This window comes from Hyperoodon ampullatus (assembly GCF_949752795.1).
Source record: "Hyperoodon ampullatus genome assembly, chromosome: 5".
NCBI classification, from domain to species: domain Eukaryota; kingdom Metazoa; phylum Chordata; class Mammalia; order Artiodactyla; family Ziphiidae; genus Hyperoodon; species Hyperoodon ampullatus.
In genome coordinates, this window is record NC_136918.1 from 87,783,537 (window position 1) to 87,796,201 (window position 12,665).

Consider the following 12,665-nt stretch of genomic DNA (forward strand, 5'->3'; position numbering starts at 1 on the left):
GGAGTCTAATGTGAGATACTGTGAGAAGAGGTAAGAAATATTCCTTGAATGTAGTGATATGGAGGTCACCAGAATCCTTCCAAAAAGCAAAACTTCGCTAACAATTTCAAGAGGATGGTAGAGGTATCCCATCACATACACCTGAAACCCAGGTTAAAAACTCCTACCTGTGTCTTCCTAAAAGCCATCTAATCAGATAACCTAATTGGATTCAAAGTATTAATTCTTTACTATCTCAAAGACAGGGGAAATGTTTTAGTTGACTTTAAGGCCAACTGCAATTATGTGAGTTTTTTGTCTTCAGGTAGGCTAGTGACCCAAAGAAAGAGGTCATAATAATATAAAGAAGGCATATTTGCCTGTAAGAAAGTCTGTGCCTCTCCAAGTGTAGAAAGCATCAGATGAATCAGCTTCAGGGAGATGGTTGCACAGATATGATGCTCTGCCAGGTATTCCCAATCTATTTTCCAAACAAGGTCAATATTGGCTTCCTCCTGCCCTGTAAACAAATCTTCTTGTTTGGACTTAACTGTATTATTCTTAACCGAAACAGAGATAATGGACGATGATCTGAATAAAACCTGGGTATTCCTGAGAAGTGATTCCAGAAAACTATAGTCAGAAATATGTAAATCTGACTCCCAATTCCATGCAATGGACTCTCTCCCTCCTGACCCTTCAACTGCTGAACCATTACTCCAGTTGCGAGGCCAGGAATTTTATAATTCTGTCCCTCACACTCTTGAGCAATTCTAATAATTAGAAAGTTCATCCTTTCACTTTCTCCCAGTTGGTTCTATTTCTGTTCTCTGGATCTTTGTATTATTTTCCTGGGGCTGTTATAACAAATTACCATAAATTTTGTAGCTTAAAACCACATAATTGATCCTCTCACAGTTCTGAAGGCTAGAAGTCCAAAATCAAGGTTGCCCACAGGGCTACACTTACTCCAAAGGCTTTGTGGGCAGTCTGTTATTTGCCTATTCTAGCTTTTGGTGGCTCCAAGCATTCCTTGGCTTATTGCCACATTACTCTGATCTCTGCTTCCATGGTCACACTGCCTTCTCCTCTCCTCTATATGTGTCTTATGAAGACACTTTTCATTAGATTTAGGGCATGCTGAGATAATCCAGGATGATCTCATCTCAAGGTCCTTATCTTAAATTATGCCTGTGCAGACCTCTTTTCAAATAATATCACATTCTTAGGTTCTAGGGACTAAGATGTGGACCTCATTATCTTACAGAAGAGTGAAGTGGACTGTTTCATAGCACCAAAGGCTGGATTTTAAGTATTAATTCCTGGAGAAATTCTCCAAGTTTTGATCAAAACCACTTCAAAAAGTTAAATCACATCACATTTTTTTTCATCTAATTATGTCGTTTTGCCAGTTTATAACCGGAAAAATTACTTAGCCTTCCCAAGCCTCCAGGATTTTTGTTGTAACTGTAATTGTTGTTTTTGTTGTTGTTGTTGTTATCAAATAGGATAATGATACCCTTTCGTAGGGTTGTTGTGAATATTAAATGACATAATATATGAAGAGCAATCAGCATTATGCCTGCCAAAATATCACACTGCTCAATAAATGTTCGTTGTTATTATTATTCTTTTATAGTAGTTTGAAGTTTTTAATGTGTAACCAGTGATTCATCTAATATAATATTTATAATCCCACAGTTGAGTAGGTATTATGTCAGGAGACCTAGACTCGGCAAGATATTACCCCAATATTAGTTTAAAGATAATTTTTACTTGGCCCTTCTCTTCCCCAAAGTGACTTGAAGCAGTTTCAAAATATATATGTGTATATATATAAATATATACTTAAAAAGCAATAAATTTGGAGAATCAAGCAAGTGAAAGGTAAGTATTTATATCAACCATAATGGTAGATTCAATTCCATCAATTGAGTGTCATATTTGTCTCTCACAAGAATGTTAGCAGTGGCTCTGGCTCTTCTGGATGGTGGAATAATGGGTTAATTTTTTTGTCTCTCCTTCCCCTGTTTTTACTCTTCCGTACTTTATAATTTTTCTATAATGAACATGTATTTACTTATTATTTTTGTAATCAGAAAGAAGCTTCTTAACTGAACGTTGCCTTCTTGATAGTCAAGGGAAGAGGGGAAAAAGTCAGTCACTTATATAGTAAAATCAGAAAGGAGGGAGTGTGTCAATTCCTTCAGGAAAATAAGTTTTTCTGGTATTGTTTTTACTTTGAATACTAATCAGTATAATATACTTTGAACTCAGCATAATTTCTCAGCAAATACATTGACAATGCCCCCAGATGCTTCTTGCAGCATTGATCAAAAAAAGCAGAAGGTGTATGTGATTCTGTAATGGGCTAAGATTATGTGGTCCTTAGACAGTTACTCCTAAAGATCACTGTGAAGTGAGCCCAAGAGTGAGTAGAAAGGCATCACTCCTGGATCTGGTTCATCAGCACTGAGTTTGAAAATGTGCCCAGAGCTGGCTATAACAGCTTGGAGTATCTGGGGATGATAAATATGTGTTTAAAGTTTTGCAATAATATTGTGTTTAGTATAACTCCAGAAATGATGAAATATCTGGTCTAGATGGGTGGCCCTTAGCCTGTAGCCACTTTAAACTAAGAGCAGGAACACTCTAGTCATTGAGGAAGACAGTGACACTACCAGAAGGTGTGAAGTAAATATCACTCCAACTGTATCATCTGCAACAGTGCACCCTTTGATAAAGCACTGGAGGTTAAGAGAGTCATCTCGACTGGTCAGAGAAACTATTGCAAAGCTCTCTGCCATGTATCCTGATCATGCTGATTTTCTTTTGAATCCAAAAGTAAATCCTGCCTGATTACCCAAATTGTCAGTGCCTGATCTTCCTGTCAACTCTTTCCTATTATGACCTTTGTCAAGAGAGTGATCGTAAAATCATTTTAACACCTGAGTTTTGATGGAAGCTTGAGAGCAGAGAATTTGGGATTGTATTTCCATTGATAAAGATCTAGAGTAATGGAATTCAAGGTTGTTGGCTGAGGAAAGATTTTATTTGGAAGCCAGATGAAAATGCGGCAGAGATGAATAGATTGTGAAAATAGAGGTAATAATCGTATTCTTGCTCAGAGGAAAGTCTTCGCTCGAGTAGCCCATTAGTAGCAAAGTTGGAACACAATTCTTTTTTTTTTAAATTTGATTTATGAGATTTTCAAACATATACAAAAGTAGAGAGTAGAGTATAAAGAACCTCAATTTCAACAGTGATCAACATATGGCCAATCTTATTCTCTATCAACCATATCCAAGATATCATATCATTACACATGTAATGATGTGGAATCAAAGTATAAATTGAATTATAATAAATACATTTGTAAATTTTATTTCCCATTCATGACAGTACTTCATGTAATTTCACAAGTTGTTTTTAAATACATGCAGCTAGGTTTATTTTGTCTGTCCTTAAGTTTTAAATTTCTCCAGGAAAAGAAGTTTTTTCCATGCCTCCCTCTGCAACTATCTCTCAGCACCCAGGACAGTTGGGTGGTTGAAACAGTGCTTCATAAATGCTACCCACTGCAAGATATATGCTGCTGTTCTGGTCACCGTAAACACAGCTAACAGAATATTGATAAAATAGCAAAGATAAATGCAGTGTTGCTCTATAACAGCTATGTGGCTAGAAAATTATTATATATTTAATTGGTATAAAAGCCAATTATCACAAACTTCATCTAATGACATCATCACCTCCATTCCATCTTTTTATTCAAGAAACCAAGTCAAACACAAACCCCAAACCTGTGAAATCACTTTTTTTCTTTCTCTTCATCTTTTCACCATTTTTGTAATGTTCCCTTTAATATGTTTTGCTTTTGAAACCTGATGAGTAGAAATTCATTCAAGTCTGACTTTATAAGTGTTAGCTTTATAAGTGATTCTTGGGGCTTTTAAAATATTTGTTTTTAATCTGATATATCTGGAAACTTTCTCCTCCCTAACCAAGAATGTTCTTGCTGTCTCTCTCTCTCTCTCTTGCATCAAGATCCACCCACCACCCCTCAAAATTACCTTTGCTGAAAACAATCAAAACTATTCCAGTCAAGGGAAAGAATTTTCCAGAATTTAAGCGTCAAGTCAAAACTACATATTATCTATCAAACCAGATGTTTACCTGTTCACTGCCAAAGAAGCTGGAGGTACATCAAAAATCAGTGACGGGAACAGCTTTGAACCTCATGCAGAAGGAGGCAGTTCAGGAAATTTTGGGGTTCCAGTAAGCCCTGTGGGCCTGCAGGTATATTTAAACTTAGGAAATGGTTTTTCTTGGCTAACCAGACTATGGCAGGCCATGTAAGAGTCTTTTGTCTGTAACTACATTGGGAGTTTCTGCTGCCTGTTTTTTTCCTGTGTCCTGGTAAAGTCTTGTGTGATTTTAGTGAGTCACTTGGCATTCTGAGGCCTGTTTCCTTATCTCTGAAATCTCTTCATTCTGATTTTCTACGATTCTAACTCAGTCTCTTTCAATGCCTCTTGGCATGCAACAGGAAGTATCAGCTTACCCAGGGGCATAAGTGTCAGTCAATTCCTGAAGTGTCAGGAATTGTTGCTGATCTTTATTTACATAAGATAGTGGCTTCTGATGACACTTTGAGGGTAGGACCCAGTCAAATCAAATACAACTTGGTAGGCCTAGAGTTCCCTCAAAGAATACATTCTCACTTTCCAAGCGATTTGTAAATTAAAGTTAGCTCTAAGACAAAGTGGAGAAAAGCATCTCCTTTCCCCAAGTGGTTCCAACCAGGCATGGGCAGCTGCAGAACTAGCTTGGTCTCTCAGAAACTCACTGGGACAAGTGAAAAAGGGGAATAAAATTCTAAGCTATCTTTGAGCTATATTTCACAAACACTGGCCTGGGCCAGAGCTACCCACCCCTGAAGGTATCAGTGTGCTTCCATCCAACTGGTCACTGTTGCTGAAATTTTAGTGCTTCCTCATGTTTCTTAACTAAGAACCACCGGGTTTACTAATCAATACATTACATAAGAGCATTTAATTAAAGACATCATATGACTTATTTTTATATGAGATATTTACAATATTGTCTTTGATTTAGAAGAAGGGAAACCAATGTGTGTACAAGTTAAGGGAATTATATACAAAGCTAAACAGCAATGACAGATCCAGAATCATGTGGTATTTGAAATGCATCATCTGAGCAGCTGGTCTTCAGTGTCTTTTGCTGTTGGACTAGAAAGTGAAAGCTACTTCCAGAAAAACACAACTCTCCTGTTGAGTTCCAACTCTTTTGAGTGGAGTGCTCCACTCTCTAGGCTAATATGATTTAGGTGAAAAGTACCTAAGTATCTGTTGAATTCTCTGGAACCTTTCAAATTCTGGTAAGGTCCTTCTATCATGACATATTATCAAATCTGGTAAAGCAACATAATTCTAGGGAGAGCTTTCAGCGGTATCCATTTTTGCATCTTCTTTAAGTGTTTGGAGAGCTCTCTGCCATTTCTTATGGCAGGTGGTGGCTGTTAATACTCTGGAGCAAGGTGGCAAAACTGTATTCAGAAGCTGATGCTCAATAGAAAGGATTTTAACTTTTGTGGGATATTTTCGGTTTTGGTTTTGGTTTTATAGGGTGCCGGCATGGTTGGGTTCTGGGAGGGCTCTCTTCCTGGTTTGCAGACAGCACCTTCTTGCTAACCAGGTTTGCTTTGCCCAACACTTAGCAAGCCAAATTGCTGAGACACCAACTTTTGTGTGTTCTATTCCTTTGGTCCTATCCTCAGCACAAGGAAAGGCCAAATCATCCTGGATGATGTATTAGGGTCCCTGCTTCTGTTGAAGCAAAGACCAGTAGGTTTTCTCTCTGTTCAGCCAGAAGGAAGCTCCCACAGCCAGCACTCCTATCTCCACCTCAACCCCACATCCACTTCTGGACAAGGGTGGGGCTGACTGTGAAAAGGGACTGGGAAGGACATGAGGCCTGTGTTGTTTCAGTGGGGGTTTTGAGGTCACAGGGCAGACACGCCTCAGCACATAAACTTGCACAGGTTGGGAGCTATACCCCTTCATACTTGAACCTTTACAGAAGACAGACTTGGTGCATACCCAATTTAAAATTGAGGACATGTAAACTCAGAGAGATTAAGTGACTGGTCCAAGATCAACACATTACTAAATATCAGGGATGGAACTTAAACCCCATTCTTTTGGTTCTAAATCCATTATGCTTGTCTCTATGCCTATGACCAACAATTTCTTAAAGTCCTTTTCTACTCTCTAGTTCAATCATACTCTCCCACAGGGCAGGAGAGATGCTCCAGTACAAAGCTGTTTGAACTACTCCTCCCTCCCATAATGTATTGGCATAAAATTGATTTGTTCAAGAAATATTGCTTGACTGCTTATACTAGGTGCTAGGGAAAAGCAAGCCAGCAAGCCAACAGATTAAAAAACCTCTGCCCTTATGAAGCTTACAATCTATTAGAAAGAGACAGATAATAAAATAAACAAGTAAAGCATGTAGCATGCTAGATTTTGATGGATGCAAGGGAGAAAAATGAAGCAGGAGAGGGAGACAGAAAGGGTTTGTTGGGGAAAAGGCTTATGTGGCCACCTTTGGGAAGAACATTCCAGGCAGAGAGAAAAGTAAGTGCCAAGGTCCTGTGGTGGAAACCTGTCTGAATGTTAGTGAAAGCAAGAAGGCTAGTGTGGCTGGCAGAGCATGAACAGGAGAAAGAGCAGCAGGAAGTGATTTCAGGGAGTATCAGGAAGCCCAATCATGTAGAGCCATATAGCCCATGTAAAGACCTTGGCTTCTCCTCTAAATAAGATGGGAAGCACTTGGAGATTTTGTGCAAAAGAATGACACGATTTGTCTTGACCTATATTTTAAAACAGATGTGAGAAGAGACTGAAAAGGGGAGAAAGCAGAAGCAGGGAGATTAATTAGAAAACTATGTCAACAATCTGGGAGAAAGATAATGATGGTTTGGGCCAGGTGGTAAGATTGGGGGTAAGAGTTGGATTCTAAATATATTGATAGAGCAAATAGGATATACTGACAAGTAGGATTTGGGATGAATGACAGTAAGAGTGGAGGGAACAGAGAGAGCACTGGGCAGGAAGTCTGGGATTCTGAGTTGGAGTTTTAGTCCCATGTCATGTTTTCAGTGTTACCCAAAGAAAGTCACTGAAAAGCTTAAGGCTTCATTTTTCACACCTATAAAGATGGGCTTAAAAACCTTCCCGACCTCACAAGGCTCAAATGAATATGATGTCTATGCAAAAGTGGCTTGCTTACAATTGAATCACAGCTCTCTGTGACCCTGTCCAAGTTTATTAGCCTAAGTGACTGTGGTAGGGAGATTGAAGTCCTATCTGGAACATTTTGAGAGCAAATATAAAAAACAAAAACATTACAGTTGTGAAGAATTACTTTAGGAAGCTTTATTTTTAGAAAGTTAAATCTCTTTCTTGATGAGCTAAATAACCATAGAAGAAAGTTGGTCCAAGAGAACTATTTTAACCAAAGCCTCATAATCCCTAGTCATACTATGGGATTTTGTACTCTTTGAACTTGTATTTATGAAATGTTACCTAGGTGGTGGTTAATAAATTCCAACCGCTCCCCCCAAATCTTCACCTTCAGTTTTAGTTCTATTTAAGCACAAAAAACTTCTTTTGGTTCCCCTTGTCTCTGAGCTCATTTACCATCACCCTGGAAAGTTTCTAAATTTTTACTGTCAAGAAAATTTTGTGATTGAGTTATTCAAAGTGACTCGAATGTTTACAACTTTCCCAACCTGGCTGAAGCATACAAAGCCCAAACTGTCTCTTTCCAATTCATAGATTCGGAAGAAACTCCCCTAATTGAAAGGTTCAGGATGAGTAAGGGGCAGTTGGGGAGCCCCTCCCAGGGGTGAGAGGGCAGGAGTCGCAGGGCAAGACTGGTGCTACCCAGGGATCTGCCTTGTCAGACAGAGCTATGTGCTCTGAGTCACACCTTCCACCTCCTCTCTTTGCTCTCTATGACCCTCCCAAGTCTTTCCCATCAAAACCTACCTATTCTAAGTCCAAGTCTCTCAATACCCTGCAAGGTAACTGATAAGCCATTTAATAAGCCAATTTAAGTTGAATTGCTAGTGAGGAAGAAGGAGTAGACCTAGGCCTCTCTGTACTTTAAGGGGAACTCCCAGAAAGATAATGGCCTAACTAAAATTATGGTGGAATGGTGGAATGCTTAGGCACTGTGAAGATAGCTGTTTCGTAAAGGAGAGCCCTTGGGAGAGACTCATGAAATCTCATAAGATGGTCTCCTTCTTTGCCTATACGTTAAGTGAGCAGTCCTCAAAATTGTCCTTGAGACCATTTCCGGGGTTCCACAAAGTCAAAACTACTGTCATAATCACATCAATTCCTTATTTTCATTGTCTCACAAGTGTGCTGTGGAGCTTTCCAGAAGCTACCTGATGTGTGATGTTGCTATCACCCTGATGACTAATGAAATGCATGCTTGTAGATTTTTGTTTTTAAAGTTTATCAGTTTTAATCTCAAATATGGTAAATATCGAGAGACATAATTCGCTTTACAAGAAAGCTCTTTGGGGTCCTCAATAATGTTTTTACGTGTGTAAAGGGGTCCTGAGACCTTTAAATGTTTGAGAACTTCTGCTTTAATTTACCCTGTCTGATCTGGCAGCTGAGATACCAGAAAAAAACAGCAAAACCAGAAGCAGGATGATAATTTCTACTAAATTCAAAACTGTGTGAGCTAATCCATTTTCAAAGGTTGGTATCTAAAAGCAAAATCAGATTCACATCTATATACTAATATGTATAAAATAGATAACTAATAAGAGCCTGCTGTATAAAAATAAATAAATAAAATTAAAATAAAAAAAATTCCCAAACAAACAAACAAAAAAGCAAAATCAAAACAGCATATACAAGGAAGTACTCCAAAGTTGACCGGGTCATATCAAAAGGACACAGGCACCAACATGAAGCAGCTTTCACTGGTCAGATCAAGAACATCTGATCTGTGACGTTGTGACAAATCATAAATGCCAACAGCATCTTTTAGGGAGTAAGAGATAGAGGGGAGGATTTCACACACAGAGGAAAAATATACAGATAATCATTAATGCCCACATTTTCCACATTCCCTACGAGAATATCATGAACCAAATATTTAGAGTTGACACTTTTAATTATTCAGTATATTAATACAAATATACGAAATAATACAGAATTAAATAACATACAAAAACCTTACTAAATATATAAATATTCAATTCAACAGTGAAAACAACCTAAGTTTTAGTTTTTAGTTCCTAGGTCACTGGATAGAGACAAGAAAGCAAAAGATACTGAAAAAGTCACCAACTTGGTCCTATGATTAATTAAAAGTTCAAAATTGTTCCACTAGTTAGAATCATATGTTTACAACAAAGGGATTTGTACACCCATACATGCTTCCCCTGCTACTGTGAGAAGTTAACTCATGAGAAAAGAAGCTGGGAGAGACAAAGCATTTGAATTAGCTGACTGCCATTCAGGAAACTTTCTAAATGCCGTATTTTCTAAATATGTCTTCATTATACTAGGCTGAATTTAGAATGACTAAAATAGGGCTGGGTCATATTATGAAACAAATGGATGAGAAATGCATGCCTTTTTAAAAATGCAAGCTGCTAAGACTAATAATATTTGGTCTGCTATAAAAACAGATAAGTAAAGTTAAGGTTGCCAACATTACTTCACAATAAATTCAGTTCCACTTCCACTGTGGTAAATATCACAGAAGTACATGAAGAATAGCAGTGAAACTGAGGGTTCTAGAAAGACCAGTTATTAGCAAAACAGTAAGCAGGCGGTGGACTAGATACCAAGTGATGAGGAAATAGACCAAAGAAGAAGGGAAGAAGAGGTGGAATAGCCACAGAAAGGCAAAAGGTAGTCTCAGAAAAGTTCTTTGGTCCCTACCTTCCTGTATTCTTCTCTCTATTTTTCATTTCTTTTCTCTTTGTTTATTCCTTTTGTTTTTCCTGGAATTACAACAATTTTTGGAGCAGAATGGCAAATTATTTGGTCCAAATCCTTAATTTTCTGTATGCAAACGTGGAAGCTCATTGAGATAGTGATTAACATAGAGTTGCCACCAGTAGGAGTCAAAGTCAGCCTCTGAGCGGTGGCTCCTGATTCTAAGTCCAGTACCTTTTCAACAGCTCAACACGGCATTGTTGTACAAAATCAAGTCCTACAACAGACCTGAGAGGTAAAATGACTTCCTCTTGGAACTCACAGAAGCATTGGGTAGCCTAGATGGCAGTAGAAAGTCTTGAAATTCTTACGCCTTTGACTCCAATTTCTTTTGCTCTTTTAGGTTCCTTGGAGAATGACCCTCTTTCTCCTGCTTGCCTCCTGAGTCAGATTCAAGTAGACCAGGGAATAACTTTCAGGGTTCTGTGTGACTCTTCTATGGCTCTGGGTAAAAGAAAGATCAAGATATTAACTTTGAACATTTATAATTTCTATTCTAATAGATTTTAAGAAGATAAATAACAGAAGGATCAATAAACACAGAATTCTCCTGTGCATATTTTATCAGCCAAGAGAAGGAAGTAGACATTCCTGACCCAACATGATGTGAGGAAACTGTGACTCTCTTTAAAAGGACATGAGTAATTCTAGGAAATAATAGTTTGCTATTCCTAAGTAAGACCGTACTTGCTCAGTAATACACTTAAGACTACAAGTAAAAGAACACGTTCAAGAATTCCAAATGATCTACGTGTATTTTATTTATAAGACCTTGGGCTTTGTTTCCTGTGGATATCACTTACTGGAGATCGGGTTGGGAATGGTCACAAAGTAGACAGATAGAGGTCCTTTCAAGGTTATTAGCTTTCTAACACTTAAACTTGGAGCAGGTGGGCCTCTCTACAAGGCATGTAAACAGTGAAGTAAAAGACCTCGGATATCATCTTGGTTCCACATCTCACTCTCCGTGTAATCTTAAGTAATCCTTTACCAGAAACTGCAAAGTTCTGCATGTTTTAACTGTGCCAACATTTCCAGTATCAGTGATCTGTTCAGCCGTGAAAGACAGAACAGCTCAGGCAAGAATGCCCAGGCTTATGGGTCTGTTAGCCACCTACTTTGTGATTGGATTTTGTTATGACATTTTGATATGATGGGTGGCATTTGCATGCATTCAAGGGTGAAATTTTGTAGACAAGTAGCCTTGGAATGCAAGATTCCTCCAAGCAACTCTAACCTAGTAGGTTCAATAAAGATTGCTTCACACTTTTCTCATATAAAGCACCCTTACTTCTGCTTGGAACTAGGAGGACACTGGGATAGAGGTGAGGGTTAGCACTCACCCAGCCTTCATCTGGGAAGTGTAAGTACAATTATTTAGCAAAGCAAAGGTTCTCATTTTTTTGGAAACATATATCTTTTGTATTATCCTTCCAAATAATCACCAATTTCTGCAACATAAATTATTTACTGAGCACCTCTGTTATTTGATGTAGTACTAAGCTTAAAATAGGAGAAAGTCCATCCACTGCATTACAAATAACTCAATTTCATTTCTTTTTATGGCTGAGTAATATTCCATTGTATATATGTGCCACATCTTCTTTATCCATTCATCTGTCGATGGACACTTAGGTTGCTTCCATGTCCTGGCTATTGTAAAAAGAGCTACAATGAACACTGTGGTACATGACTCTTTTTGAATTATGGTTTTTTCAGAGTATATGCTCAGTAGTGGGATTGCTGGGTCATATGTTAGTTGTATTTTTAGTTTTTTGAGGAGCCTCTATACTGTTCTCCATAGTGGCTGTATCAATTTACATTCCCACCAACAGTGCAAGAGGGTCCCCTTTTCTCCACACCCTCTCCAGCATTTATTGTTTATAGATTTTTTGATGATGGCCATTCTGGAGTGAGGTGATACCTCATTGTAGTTTTGATTTGCATTTCTCTAATGATTAGTGATGTTGAGCATCCTTTCATGTGTCTGTTGGCAATCTGTATGTGAAATAAATCAGAAAGAGAAAAACAAATACAGTATGCTAACACATATATATGGAATCAAAAAAAAAAAAGGTTCTGAAGAACCTAGAGGCAGGACAGGAATAAAGATGCAGACATAGAGAATGGACTCGAGGACACGGGGAGGGGGAAGGGTAAGCTGGGACGAAGTGAGAGAGTGTCATGGACATATATACACTACCAAATGTGAAATAGATAGCTAGTGGGAAGCAGCCGCATAGCACAGGGAGATCAGCTTGGTGCTCTGTGACCACCTAGAGGGGTGGGATAGCGAGGGTGGGAGAGAGACGCAAGAGGGAGGAGATATGGGGATATATGTATATGTATGGCTGATTCACTTTGTTATACAGTGGAAGCTAACACATCATTGTAAAGCAATTATACTCCAATAAAGATGTTAAAAAAAATAATAGGAGAAAGTGACATGATTCCACCCAAGATATAGTGTTTTACCAACATTACCATTATTAGCATTGCAAAGAACCTATTTATAAGGTTAGATTATTGTGAAGCAAACTGAAAAAAATCAAGGCAATTATATAGACAATGTGGGCTTAAAAAAACCCACTTTTACCTGAAATAGTTAGATACTTGAAGAAAAGTGAG